Source organism: Bactrocera neohumeralis, chromosome 3 (assembly GCF_024586455.1).
Source record: "Bactrocera neohumeralis isolate Rockhampton chromosome 3, APGP_CSIRO_Bneo_wtdbg2-racon-allhic-juicebox.fasta_v2, whole genome shotgun sequence".
NCBI lineage: Eukaryota > Metazoa > Arthropoda > Insecta > Diptera > Tephritidae > Bactrocera > Bactrocera neohumeralis.
The window spans coordinates 17,660,302-17,676,442 of record NC_065920.1 but is presented as its reverse complement, the minus strand read 5'-3'; the positions used below and the strand labels follow the sequence as shown (position 1 = coordinate 17,676,442).

General features: G+C 37.1%; 1 protein-coding gene across 4 annotated transcripts in view; it reads right to left on the bottom strand.

Annotated features, from left to right (window-relative positions):
• The window catches only part of LOC126752072 (ATP-binding cassette sub-family G member 1), a 45,018-nt gene extending 32,502 nt beyond the window's left edge, over positions 1–12,516 (bottom strand). The window contains exon 1 of one of the 4 annotated variants that reach the window (XM_050462625.1): positions 12,155–12,516. The gene's annotated coding sequence lies outside the window, so the exon portion shown is untranslated. Of the gene's footprint in view, positions 1–1,117; positions 1,573–12,154 lie in introns of those variants that run through there. The other 3 variants (XM_050462626.1, XM_050462627.1, XM_050462628.1) reach the window with 3 other exon arrangements.
• Positions 12,517–16,141: the final 3,625 nt, after the last annotated feature.

The window sequence follows — 16,141 nt, the reverse complement described above, 5'->3', positions numbered from 1 at the left end:
AGTTTTATTTGCGGAAAGTTTCACGGTTTTTTTCAATGGCGCCGCTAATTAAGTAATAAATACGAGATTTAAAGGACATAGGTATGCATAAATGCAGGTGTTTATTTTGATTAAAAATATTAGTTCTTGCGAAGGTTCAAGATTATGGTCGCAGAATTCGCAGAAACAAATAGGCAATATAGACAAAAGCCTTTCAAATGTTGACAAAGAAGTTGATGATTATTCATCAGCTGCAATATTCGCCAGAAGCTCTTTTGCAGCTTATCCGCTAGTGGTATTGTACAAGATTTGTGGCACTTTTAGCTTAGCAGTCTCAAGTTCTTTTCATTAGCAGATAAGGAATTTTTTCGCTCAATATTCTCGTGGAGAGCTCATACCTCTCCTTTTCGTACTTTCGAACACATAGGGAACCTAGATTCCACCAAAGCTTCTAATAGCCCAGCCGTCGGTTCGCGATAGCGAACATCCAAGTTTATTAAAGCCCTGACAAAGTTTCTCAAAAAATTTATATATGTATGTTAGTGGTAGCAAGGAAAGATCCAACACTCTAAAAAATGAAAAAAAAATTTTGTTAATATTACTCATACGCACTGTCGAGTTGAACGTCAAAATCGCTATGACTTTTCAGTTCAGAGTTTCATTTCGTGGTGGCGTTGTAAAACTTTTTGGTGGTAAGAAATTAGGAGTTGCCAATGACATTATCTCACAAAAGAGCTAGGAAGCACATTGTATCGACTTTTGAAACTTAAGCAGAGTGGAGAAAAACTGTGGGCTAGTAGGAGTTTAGCATGTTACTGTATCCAGATCCAAATTACAATAAAATTAGCCTCGATTCGAAAGACAATTCGAGCTTTTCATCCTCAATGTTCTGGTTCTTTTACCCTGAGGACTCCAGTCTAGTGAAGTGTAGTTTATAAAAGTGTTTGGAAGACGTCAAGTGGTATCCTGACTCTGTACGGAATATACCCTTTCTTCATCCCACAAAAGTCCATTCTTTCGCCAAAATAACCCTATTTAGCTCAGTAAGCATTGTCAGACTTTACGTTAGGAGATTGCAACAATTACTTCACTTTACAGTTCATGAAACTACATAGAAGTTCAATTTGGGTAAACTAACCTATTTCCAATGGTCACACTGCCATTCAATTATACCATATTTTTTCAGTTTATTTAATTTGTTTTTTATTAAAACACAATGCACATTTCAATTAAAATTTATAACTTCTGTTGGTTATGTTAATAATCTGTTTTCTTTATTGCAAAACGAATAATATTTAAAAATTTTAACTTGGAAACAACCGTAAATTTTTTTAATTTTAATTATTCGTTATTAACTTTTATTGACCATTCACTTATTTAATCACATTCAAAGGTTATGGCGCTCCCACAGTAAGGACATAATCGCCATGATAACAAATTTTCATGAAACCTTTTAAAACTTTATTTTCACTTATCACATTATATACAACAATTCCGGGCAATTAAAACGGCACGCTTGAAAAAACATAAAAAAGTTATCTTTTGTTGCAAAACAAAAACATTATACGACACGCGCGTCGCAATTGATTGTTGCTGCCACATCGAGTCGCCTAAGGAAACTACTAAACTACTGAAATACTAAAATTTTGCTGGCATTGATGCACATACCATAAACGAATTTCTATGTATAATATGTATGTGTGTGTGTTGCTCATACATATGCACATAATGATTTTACGTTATTTGAAATAAGGACGGTTTCGGGCCCGAGTTACATGTGCAACATGTGGTTTGCGTCTGAGCTGGAGAAAGTGAAGACAGACCCCACCACATAAATATAGTTTGAAACGAAAAATTCTTGATAAAAAGATTAAATTTTTAAATTGGGTAGTCGAAAAAGTCTTTTCGTATTAAAAATTAAATTCGGAAAAGTTGAAAAAAATTACAGCTGTTCAAAAATTAGTGAAAATAATGAATAAATTCGATATATTTTTAAATTTTTGTGTAAAAAAAGGAAGAGTGCCCAAACCACCAATGAAATTTGTGACGTTGGAAGTCGGAGACGATGCTGTATCAGTTCGTGTTGCACAACAATGATTCGCTCGCTTCCTTTCTAGAAATTTCGAAATTTCGATTTACACTGATGAAAATTTTACACTGATGGAATAATCTCTAGCAAAAAGTGGTCGACCAAAATGGTACATATTTATTTATTTATTTATACGAAAAAATACGAAAAGACTTTTGCAACTTCCCAATATATTACTTTATTATTTTGAGTTATGAAGGTAGAACTTACAGGGTGCAGGGTATTTTAAATCGGTCCCGAAATTTGTAACACTCAGAAGGAAAGTTCGGAACTCTCTAAAATATGTATAAGTATAAATGATTAAAGTGACGAACCGAGTTCATTTAGTTGTTGTTATAGCGACAGAAATCTGCCGAGTTGACAGCCCTTGGCCATATAAAAATCCGGGTCCGTTCCGGTTACGCAGACCCGACTGTCGCGGGAATTATTTAGTCGATTTAGTCCTATCCGTGTGTCTATCCATCTGTACACACACGAACTAGACCTACAGTTTTTGATATATCCATATAAAAAAATGTTATTTTTTCCTCAAGAAGCGTGTTTGTCGGAATCGCCGATGTCGGACAACTGTACAATATAGGTGCCATAGAAAAAAAAAAACTTCACAAAATGTGGCATGGACAACTGTCCAAGGCAACGTTACTATCTCAGAATATATTATTTACATTGAAACCCTATATCATATCTATATCTGCCATACAAACCCACCTTTCAAAATCAAGTCAAAGATCTGTATATAGAAATACAATGAGCCGAAGTCTTTCAAGTTATTTTACAATTCAGGAAGTGGATTTATCAAGTTTTATATGTACATATAGAACATACTTACTTCACTGATTATTATCATCAGTTTAAAATCGAACCCACAAACTTTGTACTAACAGCCGCCTTGCAACAAACAAGAGCACTCCAGACCACGACCAGTGCCGCCTTTATTTGGCGACAAACCTGCAGAGAGCATTGCGACCGCTGCCTTTCCTCCAAATGATATCATTTTTACGCTGAATGCGAATATAGTTGTTGTTGTTTCTATTTTACGCTATCTATGTATGCATTTGACGATTTTTGTTGTAGGTGTAATATGGTTTTTTTCTGCCTTTGCTTTTTGTTTTTGTGCATTTTCTATGGCAATTTCTTGGTGTGGTCTCTTGCAATTTTTGTTGTTGCTTATTACACTCACGAAGTCAATTGAATAGCGTTTGCTGCCGGTGGCCCACACACTAATGCACTCATCTAACCACACAAATGGCACAATCAAAGAATTAGAATGCTCATTGTGCATGCGTACTTACACATCTCTACATATGTATGTACATATATATGTACAAATATTTATATACAAATATATCTACTCATTTATGTACATGTGCATGGAATATTGCAAATATGTATAAATTTTTTTTAAAACTACATACACACATATATGTACATAAGTAGATAAGTATTCGTTTGTATGCATGCTTGTATGTTTACTATGATTACATTAGAAAGCAAAGTGAGCATACAAATATTAACAGCGAACAAACAACAACAAAAGTTCTTTATTTACTCTGCGGGGTAAAGAATTGCAATAATGAAATTATGAAATTGACGTTAGAATATGGTTGGTGGAGGCAGCAGGGCAAAGCTATCATCGTTTCATGTCAAAGGATATCGTCATGTGAAACACACCAGTTGCTTCCAAGAAAATTTAAAAAAAAAACGTAGACAAGTAGCTGTTGAACAAGGTAGTACGTGCAGAGGTATAAAATATTCACGAGCTAAATTCAATTTTGATTTTCATTAGAAACTCGCATAATGCAATTTGTTGCACCTGGAAGCTAAACTTTTTCCCATAACGGTAAAAATGAAAATTAATTGAAAATTCGAAAAAAGGTTAACTTTGATTTCATCAAATAAAAAATTTTCCATAAAAGTACTTGATTTTGATCGGTCTGTTTATATGACAGCTATATGCTATAGTAGTCCGCCCTGAACAATATGTTCGGGTATTAAAGCATTGCCATGAACAATAATCTGTGTTGAATTTCGCGAAGATATCTCGTAAAATAAAAAGTTTTCCATTACAGAACTTAATTTTGATCGATCTTTTTGTATGGCAGCTATATGCTATAGTGATCTGATATCAGCGGTTTCGACACATGACCACCTCCTTGGGGAGAAAAAGACTTGTGCACGTTTTCAGAACGATATCTCAATAACTGAAGGACTATTTGGCGAATATACAGACAAGCGGGCACAGACGGACTCAGTTCGGGTCTCCAACTGGGTATTACAAATTTCATAGCAAACTTCTGTTCAGAATATAAAAATGTCCGTATACTAATATGAAATTGATTTCGGCGTCAAAATTGAATCTGAATAATAACATACATACTTCAGACTGCCAATTAATAGTTGTAAAGTTAATTGAACCCACTTTGTCTATATGAAGTCTTGAGCACATCAAAATTGGATCAAGCCAAGTTCGAACAAATGTCATAAGGTCATAAATTTGTTGGAATCTCGTCTTTGGTTGGAAAAAATTATTTAAAATTTTTAGAATTTATAAAGTTTAGTACTTTCTATCTCAACTCAAAATTCGCGAGACCACTCCGACGTATTTTCTTACAGATTTAAAACCACACAGTAGACTGCAATATTTTGATAAATATACCCAATTAGAAATATACATAAGTACATATAAGAACATAGGTACATATGTAGTACATGCCATGTACATGTACTTATGTAAAAATATTTATCGCGTGAATAGACGCAATGACTATGCGTCAATTGATGACATCATAAATGATGAATGTATTTATGAACTCCATATTACATATATTTTTCCACATATACAACTCTCTCTTATTTCAATATTTACCCACCTCGGTCTGCTTAGTACATTTTCTCTTGCACATAAATTTGATAACAGGTCAAGGTCATTGTAATACATCACGCTTTCATATACATATGTATGTATGTACATAATACTAGTACATTCACTTACATCACACTACACTCATTACTAAATAAATATAGGTTAGTCTGGTAGGCCAATGAGCCACGCATAGACCAGTGTTGGTCCTTTCACACCAGATGGAGTTCAGTTCCTAGTTACATGAAAAGTAGTCATCCTTAAGGGCGCCTGCACTTGACGCAAATTTCAGCAGACTCAGATTCACTATTGATACCTCTTCATACCAAATGCTTACAGCGCAGTAGAGATGCTCTATTGTTTCCCTGGTGCTTTGCTCTAGACATTTCCTGCAGTTTTCTCGATCTGTCAGTCTCATTTTGCGAGCGAGTGTCGCCACCAAACAGTGACCAGTTAGTATTCCGATCATGTTCCTACAGTCTCTTCTATCGAGTACCAATAGGAATTTTGTGTACCTCCGATCTACCGTTTTACACATGACTTTTGCAGTTTTGCACCCAGGTAGCTCGTTCCATCGGGTTTTGGTTTTCTTTATCATGTTTTTGTCCAGATCATCGTATAGACAATGCATGGGTCCAATGTTGTTCAAGTTTTCGGATGTTAGCCGTACACCATTCTTGACAATCTCGTCCATTATTTCATTGTCCTTGATGCTTTTGTGACCTGACACCCAGTAGAAGTGAAGTTGCTTACTTTTGGCAACACTTTCCTCTGCTGCCCTGCTTCCCGAGACACTTCTGGCCGATGCAATACGACGTTACTGCCTTGATTGCTGCTTGGCTGTCTACGTAGATGTTGACTCTGGAATTTCCCGCAGGTGCATTAGAGGCTAGCTCTGCGGCAATGGAAAAAACGCCAGCTTGAAATATACTCCAATGGTCCGGCTACTTAAAATGCTGCCATAAATAAATATAAGTCAGTGAGTGACTAACATCTTCCTCAACAGATTATTTGCGATACAATTTGTAACATGTACTGTTTCATTTCATCACCCCTTTTTTGACTTTAGTAAAGCCAAAGTCGAAACTTGTATACAAGTTGTTCTATTTTACAAAATTCTGAATTATTGACCTAATAGCATTGCTAATGCCAAGGGTTAAGTGTACATTCTACAAGTACATGACGTAGCGTTTCAAATGGCAACATACACATTGATGCTTAGGAATGACATAATATTAGCAGCAGTGCACATTATTCACCATGACAGACTCTACAATAATTTTCTTGAATTAACTAGGGCGACCGATTTTGATTTTGTACATACGAGTAAAAGAAATTTAATAAAGGAAAAAATTGATTTATGCACTGTTTGAAAAAACTAGGTAAGAATCATACTGACCTCCTGCCTATTGATAATAACTGAAAATAATCTGCCTTCAAAATCATGATTGGCGACTTTAACGACAGGTTGGGCAAAGAAGGTATCTTTGGCACAACGGTCGATAAATTCAGCCTCCATGATGAAACATCCCCAAATTGGTTGAGGCCGATCGACTTCGCCGGAGCCCGAAATATGGTTATCTGTTGTACCAAATTCCAGCATAGTAAAATTCATCAAGCTACCTCGCTGTCTCCGGATCGAAAAGCCAAAGATATGATAGACGGAAGACACGTATCCAGTGTTTTAGACTTGCGTATGCTCTGAGGTCCCAGCATTGACTCGGACCACTATCTTGTTTCAGCGAAGATATGCACCCACCTCTGTGCAGCAAAAAACGCACGACAACAAACACAAAGAAAGATCGTCGTCAAGAAGCTTCAATCACAATACACAGCCGACCGATTTTCTACTCGACTTTCACTCCATTGACTCAGACCACTGGGACGAGTACCAGAAGGCATTTGTAGTGAAGACATGTCTGCATACTGCATTTTTATGCAGGATAAGAACGCAAACACACTGCTAGAAGTACTCAAACTCGAGTTTCGTCCGAAAACATTACGGTTTTGGATTGGCCGGCCCAGAGTCCGGTCTTGAATCCAATCGAAAACCTCGGGGCAGATATCAAAAGGGGCTTGGGAAAGAAATCAAACGAAAATGCTGACGAATTATAGCAAAATATCAAGGAATATGGCAGTGCATATTAACTGAGCGATGTCAGCGTTTAATTGGTAGTCTGCCTAGAAGTTGCAAAGCTGTGCTTCAATCAAAAGTCTATCCGACTAAATAGTAACTTAAAACATTTTCTATTGAAAATTTGTTTTTTTTTTTGGAATTATTTCTAACATAATAAACTAAAACCTGAAGTATCCTTAATAAGTTGACCAAGTCAAAATATACAAAAACATGTCGTTTTTCAATTATGAAATAAACCAATGTTTTGAAAGAAAAAGAAGTGTCCTAATTACGTGAACACCAGTGTATACATATATCAATGATCAGCATGATGAGCTGAGTTGATTTAGCCATCAGCGTCTGTCTGTCCGTTTGTCCATTTGTATATACACGAACTATTCACTCAGTGTTAAGATATTGATCTGAAGATTCATAAACGCCCCTTATACTAAAGAAGCTGCTCATTTGAAGCAAAACAGGAACAGCTATACATACATATATCATACTAATAAAACTATACGTCAACGTACCCCAGCAATTATTGAGACTACATTTTATTGAAGTTTGTTTTACTCAGCTTAGGAGAAAGTCCACAATATGATACCTAATTCTCTAACAGATTTAGATTATATAATAAAATTTCAGTAACATGAAAGGAAATTTTATAAAATTGATTACTATTACAAACATATTTAATTTCTATAATTATAGCAGCTCGCATTAGTATACATACTTGTATATACTTACATACATATCGTCACTTAAAATATAAAATAACATAACATCGCTTTTAATAAGTTGGCAGGAGAAAAAGAACGATATAAATTATAAACAACTCATATGAAAGCAAAATTTTAATTCCAGTTATAAATTGGTTATATCTGATAGCAGCTTTTAATTTTGTACGTATGTATATACAATGTATATTATAATACATTAAATCGTAATCAGTAGCAAACTCAATTTTGATTTTTTGGTCATGCATGGTTTTGCATTTTAGTTGACGATGTACAAGTATGTATGTACATATGTACATATTATATGCCAGTGCAAAACAGTTTATTTGTTGCAACAAGTGCTCGAGTTCACAGGCGTGCAGTATTTGCACGAAAGTCTTTATAAATATTGAGTTAGAATATTGTTGTTGGTTTTTCATGATACACATGTGTATATTTGTACAAACATATTAGTATATGAATGTAATAGGAGCATCTATTCCTACCATATTTGCTGTTTTAATTGCGGCGTTTCTTTATTCTCCAAGGAAACATCAGTGGAAAAGTTATGATATCGGCAATTACTATATAATATTTCTTTCACGATAATATTTGTTGTAGAGAGAAGCGTTTATTTGAGATTATTGACGTAAGTGCAAATGTAAATACATATTTATCCATACATATACATCTCAACAACTAATTTTAGGAACCCGTAATAAGTAACAGGCGTAATATTATATATAATTATTGTGATAATTACTCAGCAGTTTTATGAGAAAATTAACAGATTTACAATATGCACGTGTATATTCACATATATGAATATCTTTGTAAATATATGAACTTTCAAAAAATATTATACACATTCTATGCACATACATATGTGCACATTTATGCAGTGCTATCAAATGCTGTAATTATAAGGGACAAATTGAAGGTACTTAAAGAAACACTTAATTGCCATAAAAGGCCACGTCGAAATTAATGCCGTATATATGTATGTATGTTGATTTTTTTTTTGTTTTTTTTTTAATCATTCGAACATTTTAATTTTAATTTTTATCTACTTGCTATTATAGCAACTTTTTTGATGATATTTCGTTCCCCTGAATATCATTATAGGGCTACGTGACGACTTTTACATAAATTTATCATTAATTAAATTCCAATTAGGGTCTAAATTGCTGAAATTGCAATTAATAGATATATTATAACTGATAAGTTACAGTATTATAATATTATCCTCGAAGGGTCCATAGCATTATTAAACTTCATTAAACACTGAACAGATTATAGTTATTAGCCGAGTCAATTTAGCTATGTCCGTCATGCCGCCTTTCCGTTCGTTCGTCTGTCGAAAATATGGAAAATTAAGACATATAGCATATGTATATCTAAGCATATTGTCGAAATCAGACCACTATTAACATATGTATATGTAGTTGTCATGCAAACTGATCAATCAAAATCAAGGTAAAGATCGTCAGATTCAGAGTGAAGGGTATTACAGTTTTTTTTTTGTATATATTTTGTTTTACTTCAATTTGCTTTTTATTGTTTCCTTTTTTCTACCTTAATATTTAAATTCTAATATACAAGGTGCGTTCAAAAGTAAACAGTACTTAAAAAAAAACAGAACAAATGGTTTTTTCGGCAAAATCAATTTATTTCATTCAAAATAGTCTCTTTCCGCTTCAATACAGCTTTTTGCAAGGTCCAAAAGCATGTCGAACGAGTATTTTAGCTCGTTGGCCGGTATGGCCGCCAGTGCAAGCCTTTTGAATTACCTCTACGTCTGCATAACGCTTTCCTTTCATGGGCAAATGCATTTTCCGAAAAGGAAAAAGTCTCACGGTGCCATATCAGGTGGATACGGGCAGTGGTTAATAGTTAAAATGTGATTTTGGTCAAATAATCGGTCAGAAGCATCGATTCGAATGTTGGATTCTGAGCAATTTTTGGTCGTCAGTCAATTTGTGCAGAGCAAACAGTGCACACACCTTTCGTAAGCCCAAATGTTCGGTCCAAATGCGATAAATCGATGTTTTGGAGATGTTCAATTTCATTTCCATGAATTTCAATTTTTGATGAATTCACACACAGTTTCGATGGAATTTCCGGTGGTCACGGATTTTGATTGGCCCACATGTTGATCGTCCTTTATCTCCTCGCGATCACTTTAAAAACGTTGAAACCACTCGCGCACTCTGCTAAGGGATAAGCAATCACCGCCATAAACTTGTTTCATCAATTGAAACGTTTCGCTAAAAGTTTTACCAGTTTTAAAACAAAATTTAATGTTGGTTCTCTGTGCGAAGCTCATTTTCGCACCGATAACACAAACATACTGACACTTAAAACGCAATAACTTCACTTGCAATTGATGAAATGTCATGACTCACTGGACAGTCGATAAAGATAACAGATTCTAACGCACCAGTCGACACATAGATGGCGCCACCAGGGGGCGCTAGATTCAAAAAGTCCTGTTTACTTTGGAATGCACCCTGTGTGTAACGAGTTTTTTGTTTTTTCTATTTTATTCTATCTGAATCTGCATTCGACAAAATAATTTATTTAAACCAATAGTTATGGAAATTGGAGAAACATTTTGATAATTTATTAACGTCTGATATTTATAATTAAACATACGAAAAATATATTATTTATTTGTACATATGTATACAGAATAGTTAAGAATTGATTATGCAGATAACTCGTTAAAGAAGCAATATAAGACAAGAAATATTAATAAATATAAAAATAAAACATCTTAACCGAATATACATATGTCTATAGTAAAATTTACTCAGAAAGAAAAAAATCTCCATAATAATTAACTCTCAAAGAGGAGTAGTAAAAATATTTTATCATATTTTATTATAAGTATGTTTACCATTCTCCTTCATCTAAACGGCTTAACAACGATTTTAAGTTCTTCCCCATATTTTTTATATAATTTTTATTCATTTGTGCGATCAGCTTTCACAACACAATAAATTTCGGTAACCACCTCTCAACTATTGCTTTGTCGATTGCAAGTCAAATACAATATAATCGTATTAAGCATATAAAGGGTGATTCAAGTAGAGGTAGTTTTTTCAATAGCCTTTTGGACAGATCACGCGTGTGTCGCGTCAAGCTGTCGTGTTATTTTTGTTCAAAATTGTTTGGCATTTCATAATGGAGAGACCTGAACAACTAGGACTAACGTATGGAACGACTTGGCTCACTTTACGTTAATATCTTAAATTGAAAGCATACAAAAAAAAGCTTGTGCAAGAACTGAAGCCGCTCGACCTCCCTAAGGAACTTCGCTTCCTTCTATGAGCTCTTGAAAAGTTCCAAGAAGATCCGACGTTTTTGAGCCCAATTTTGTTCAGCGATGAGGCTCATTTCTGGTTCAATGAGTACGTAAACAAGCAAATTGTCATATTTTGGACGAAGAGCAACCTGAAGAGATTGAAGAAAAAACAAGGGTGTGGTGTGGTTTGTGTGTTGGTGGAATCATCTGTCCATATTTCTTCAAAAATGATGCCGGTGAGAACGTAACCGTCAATGACGACCGTTATCGCGTCTGATAACCGACTATTTGATACCTGAAATTGAAGCTCGTGGTCTCAGCGACATTTGGTTTCAACAAGACGGCGCCACTTCCCACACATCTCATCAATCAATGGATTTATTGAGAGAACACTCCGATGAGCAGATAACTTAACGTTTTGGGCCGGTCGATCAGTCACCAAGATCGCATGGTATTACACCGTTATACTTTTTCCTGTGGGATATATGCAGTCTGAAGTCTATCTGGATAATACCTCTTCGATTCAGGTCTTGAAGCAAAACGTCACGCGTGTCATTCGCCAGTTACTAGTCGAAATGCTCGAACGAGTCATCGAAAATTGGGCTCAACTGATGGGCCAGCTGAGACGTAGCCGCGGCATTTAAAAGGAGTAAACTTCAAAGAATATATTCCAAAGAATGTGCTTTCGAATGATAATAAACATTCCATATTAAATTGAATTGAATTGAAGTTTCTGTGTTTTTTCTTTGTAAAAAAAGTAGAGAACCTCGAAATGTATCACCCTTAGTTGGCTATTGTGACTCCGTGGGCAGTTACAACTTTTGGGCGAGTCAGCAATGTCATATTCAACCAGATGCATTGGGTGTCTTTTACAAAAAATATCCAATTCTGAAGCACTTAAATAACAGAGTATTCTGGAAAAAATTAAATTTCAAATGTCATAATCAGAAATACAATAATTGGTATGCCGGAGTTTACACAAAATCGTAAAATGCTTACAACTTCTTAAATACATTTTTTATAAAATTTGTTTTTTTTGTTTAGTTTTTATTTTTGTAACCAACATTCTATATCATATAATGCTTACATGGTATTTCGAAGTCTCCTCAAATATAAAAATTGTTCAAGTTTTAAAAAAACACTTTATTACTCCTGTATTGGAAACACTTATCACACAGTATATTGGTTTTCTTTTTAAATACGTTCCGTTCCGTTGTTTGCTTTTTTTATTTATTTATTTTTTAGTATAATTTTTATTTATTATTTGTTTTTTCCGACTCACATTCAAACTTTACGCAAACACAGTACAAAATCTTACACTTCGCCAGCGCGCTTGAACTAAGAAGGCAAAAGCCCAGTAAGACAGTTAAACTTAAGAACTTCCGAGTTTTCGAACTAGTTACTGTTAGTTCCGCGTTGTTTCGATGGTATTTGCCGACTGGCTTCTAATAATTTTAGTTATTCGCTAAAAAGCAATATACAAACTCGCACCAATCGACAGCACACTTATTCGCACACACATATCTATAATACGTAAGTACGTCCATATCTGAGTTTGTAGGTATGTTTTAAAGAAACAGCAGCAGCCGCCGCCAGCAATATGACAGTTCACTTTATAGTGACTTGATTGTTGAGAATGAGAAGCGCAAAAGCGACAATACAATTAACTATGTAGTTATAAATATCAGCAACACGATATATACGAATATTCTATTCATACATATGTATGTATATGTACATTTCTGTATGCATATGTATGTAGCACACATTTATTACGAGCAAATATTACGTTGAACAGGCGGCAGCCAACCGAGACCTGTGTTTTAAGTTCAGGAAACCCCAGTTAGAGACTTTGCGAGCGAGCGCGAGCGCTTCAACCGGATTTGAGAATCGAAAACCAGACTAACTACGAGCTTTCTGTCTATGGCTTAAAATTATAATTTATGTATGCAACTACATATCGTCACCTGAAATGCAAAATAACGTATCATCAAAAAATTCGAAATTGAGTGTATTATTGATTAAGATTCACTACTTCAAATTGCATAAATAATATTTCATATGTATGTCCAACATTTTCAGGTTCTGCGCTCAGATATAAACCAGTTTTAACCAATATTAAAAGTTTTTTTCACTCATGTTCCATTTTATTTCGTGTTTAATTCATGCCACTGTAAATTTCCGAAAATGTTGTTACGTTATTTTGCATATCAGGTGACGATATATTCCTTTTTGTATGCAAATAATCGCGTTGCCGGGTGATTAGGAGACATTTTTTCATGCTTATCAAAGTATGAGTTTGTTTGCGGTCAAAAATTGCGTGGACTTACTCTCTTATCCAGTACGGGGATACTTCAGCTATTATATGAGCTGAAAACCCTTTAGTCTTGTCGAAAGGTCATAACATTCACTTGTTTATTTGTAAAAGTGATAAAGCCTAGCAACCGCTGGTTTTCGCGTTTTTTGAGATGAAAAATACGTATGCCCATAAACCGCACCAAACCGTAATTTTTCAGGATGTAATGGTAACTCATGGAGTACATAGGGATTGCTGCCTGACCGAAAACACATATTTTGCTTATCGCTGAAGTCGTTCAGCCAGAAATGAGCCTCACCGCTGAAGATGATTTCTCCATGCAAATCCGGATCATTTTAAAGTTGTTGCTCACTCCAATTCAAGAACACTCGACGATTCTGGCGGTCAAGCGGCTTCAGTTCTTGCGTCAATTTGATCTTGCAAGGATGTAGGCCAAGATATTTTCGCAAAAATCGCCACAACGACGTCACAAAGATGCCCAACGCTTGAGAACAACGTGTGAGAGACTGATTTAGGTCTTCCTCAATTGATGCGCTAGCGGCACTTCTTTGTCTCACTGGCACGGAAACATTTTGTACTGTGCTTGTGGATTCAAAACTTTCTACTAGACACTCAAATGTTGATCTGACAGGAGGATTATGACGACTATAAATTGGACGTAGCGCTCTTAAAGTTGAAAACACTGACTCCAAATTTCGGTACTAAATTTTTAATTGCAAACTTTACTGAAGAGAAATGTCAAAAGAGTGGGGAAAAATATGGCGTCGTTTACTGTACCAATTGGTCTACTTTGCAGCGTCCCTATGAAAAAACTCTTCATTCCAATGAGTTTATGACATATGTATGTATATGTATGTATATGTCCTGTTAAGTTATGAAAGCACTGGGCTATAAATCTTCGATTTCTCAGACTTTGTTCTATATTCCCGTGATAGGACTTCCTACCTCACCTTCCGGTCAAAACTCATTGCGTGCATTGGAACATATGAGCCTAGTGACATAAATTGCTAAACTTGTATGACACATACAGCTATGGTCCAAATAATAGCATAAGTGATGTGAGCTGAAAGTCACATTGTGACTTCAACGGCAGCTAGCAGCCAGCTGGCTCTACATAAGAAACGCAGGCAGCGTGCCTGGCCAGTGCTTGTGTGACGCTCATGCCCACCGGTGATGTGAGCTGAAAGTCACATTGTGACTTCAACGGCAGCTAGCAGCCAGCTGGCTCTATATAAGAAACGCAGGCAGCGTGCCTAGCCAGTGCTTGTGTGACGCTCATGCCCACCGGTGATGTGAGCTGAAAGTCACATTGTGACTTCAACGGCAGCTAGCAGCCAGCTGGCTCTATATAAGAAACGCAGGCAGCGTGCCTAGCCAGTGCTTGTGTGACGCTCATGCCCACCGGTGATGTGAGCTGAAAGTCACATTGTGACTTCAACGGCAGCTAGCAGCCAGCTGGCTCTATATAAGAAACGCAGGCAGCGTGCCTAGCCAGTGCTTGTGTGACGCTCATGCCGACCGGTGATGTGAACTGAAAGTCACAATATGACTTAAACGGCAGCTAGCAGCCAGCTGGCTCTACATAAGAAACGCAGGCAGCGTGCCTGGCCAGTGCTTGTGTGACGCTCATGCCGACCGGTGATGTGAACTGAAAGTCACATTGTGACTTCAACGGCAGCTAGCAGCCAGCTGGCTCTATATAAGAAACGCAGGCAGCGTGCCTAGCCAGTGCTTGTGTGACGCTCATGCCGACCGGTGATGTGAGCTGAAAGTCACATTGTGACTTCAACGGCAGCTAGCAGCCAGCTGGCTCTATATAAGAAACGCAGGCAGCGTGCCTAGCCAGTGCTGGCTCTATATAAGAAACGCAGGCAGCGTGCAAGGCCCTTGTGTGACGCTCATGCCGACCGGTGATGTGAGCTGAAAGACTTCACTAGCAGCCAGCTGGCTCTATATAAGAAACGCAGGCAGCGTGACTTGTGTTCAACCGGTGATGTGAGCTGAAAGTCACATTGTGACTTCAACGGCAGCTAGCAGCCAGCTGGCTCTATATAAGAAACGCAGGCAGCGTGCCTAGCCAGTGCTTGTGTGACGCTCATGCCGACCGGTGATGTGAGCTGAAAGTCACATTGTGACTTCAACGGCAGCTAGCAGCCAGCTGGCTCTATATAAGAAACGCAGGCAGCGTGCCTAGCCAGTGCTTGTGTGACGCTCATGCCGACCGGTGATGTGAGCTGAAAGTCACATTGTGACTTCAACGGCAGCTAGCAGCCAGCTGGCTCTATATAAGAAACGCAGGCAGCGTGCCTAGCCAGTGCTTGTGTGACGCTCATGCCGACCGGTGATGTGAGCTGAAAGTCACATTGTGACTTGCAACGGCAGCTAGCAGCCAGCTGGCTCTATATAAGAAACGCAGGCAGCGTGCCTAGCCAGTGCTTGTGTGACGCTCATGCCGACCGGTGATGTGAGCTGAAAGTCACATTGTGACTTCAACGGCAGCTAGCAGCCAGCTGGCTCTATATAAGAAACGCAGGCAGCGTGCCTAGCCAGTGCTTGTGTGACGCTCATGCCGACCGGTGATGTGAGCTGAAAGTCACATTGTGACTTCAACGGCAGCTAGCAGCCAGCTGGCTCTATATAAGAAACGCAGGCAGCGTGCCTAGCCAGTGCTTGTGTGACGCTCATGCCGACCGGTGATGTGAGCTGAAAGTCACATTGTGACTTCAACGGCAGCTAGCAGCCAGCTGGCTCTATATA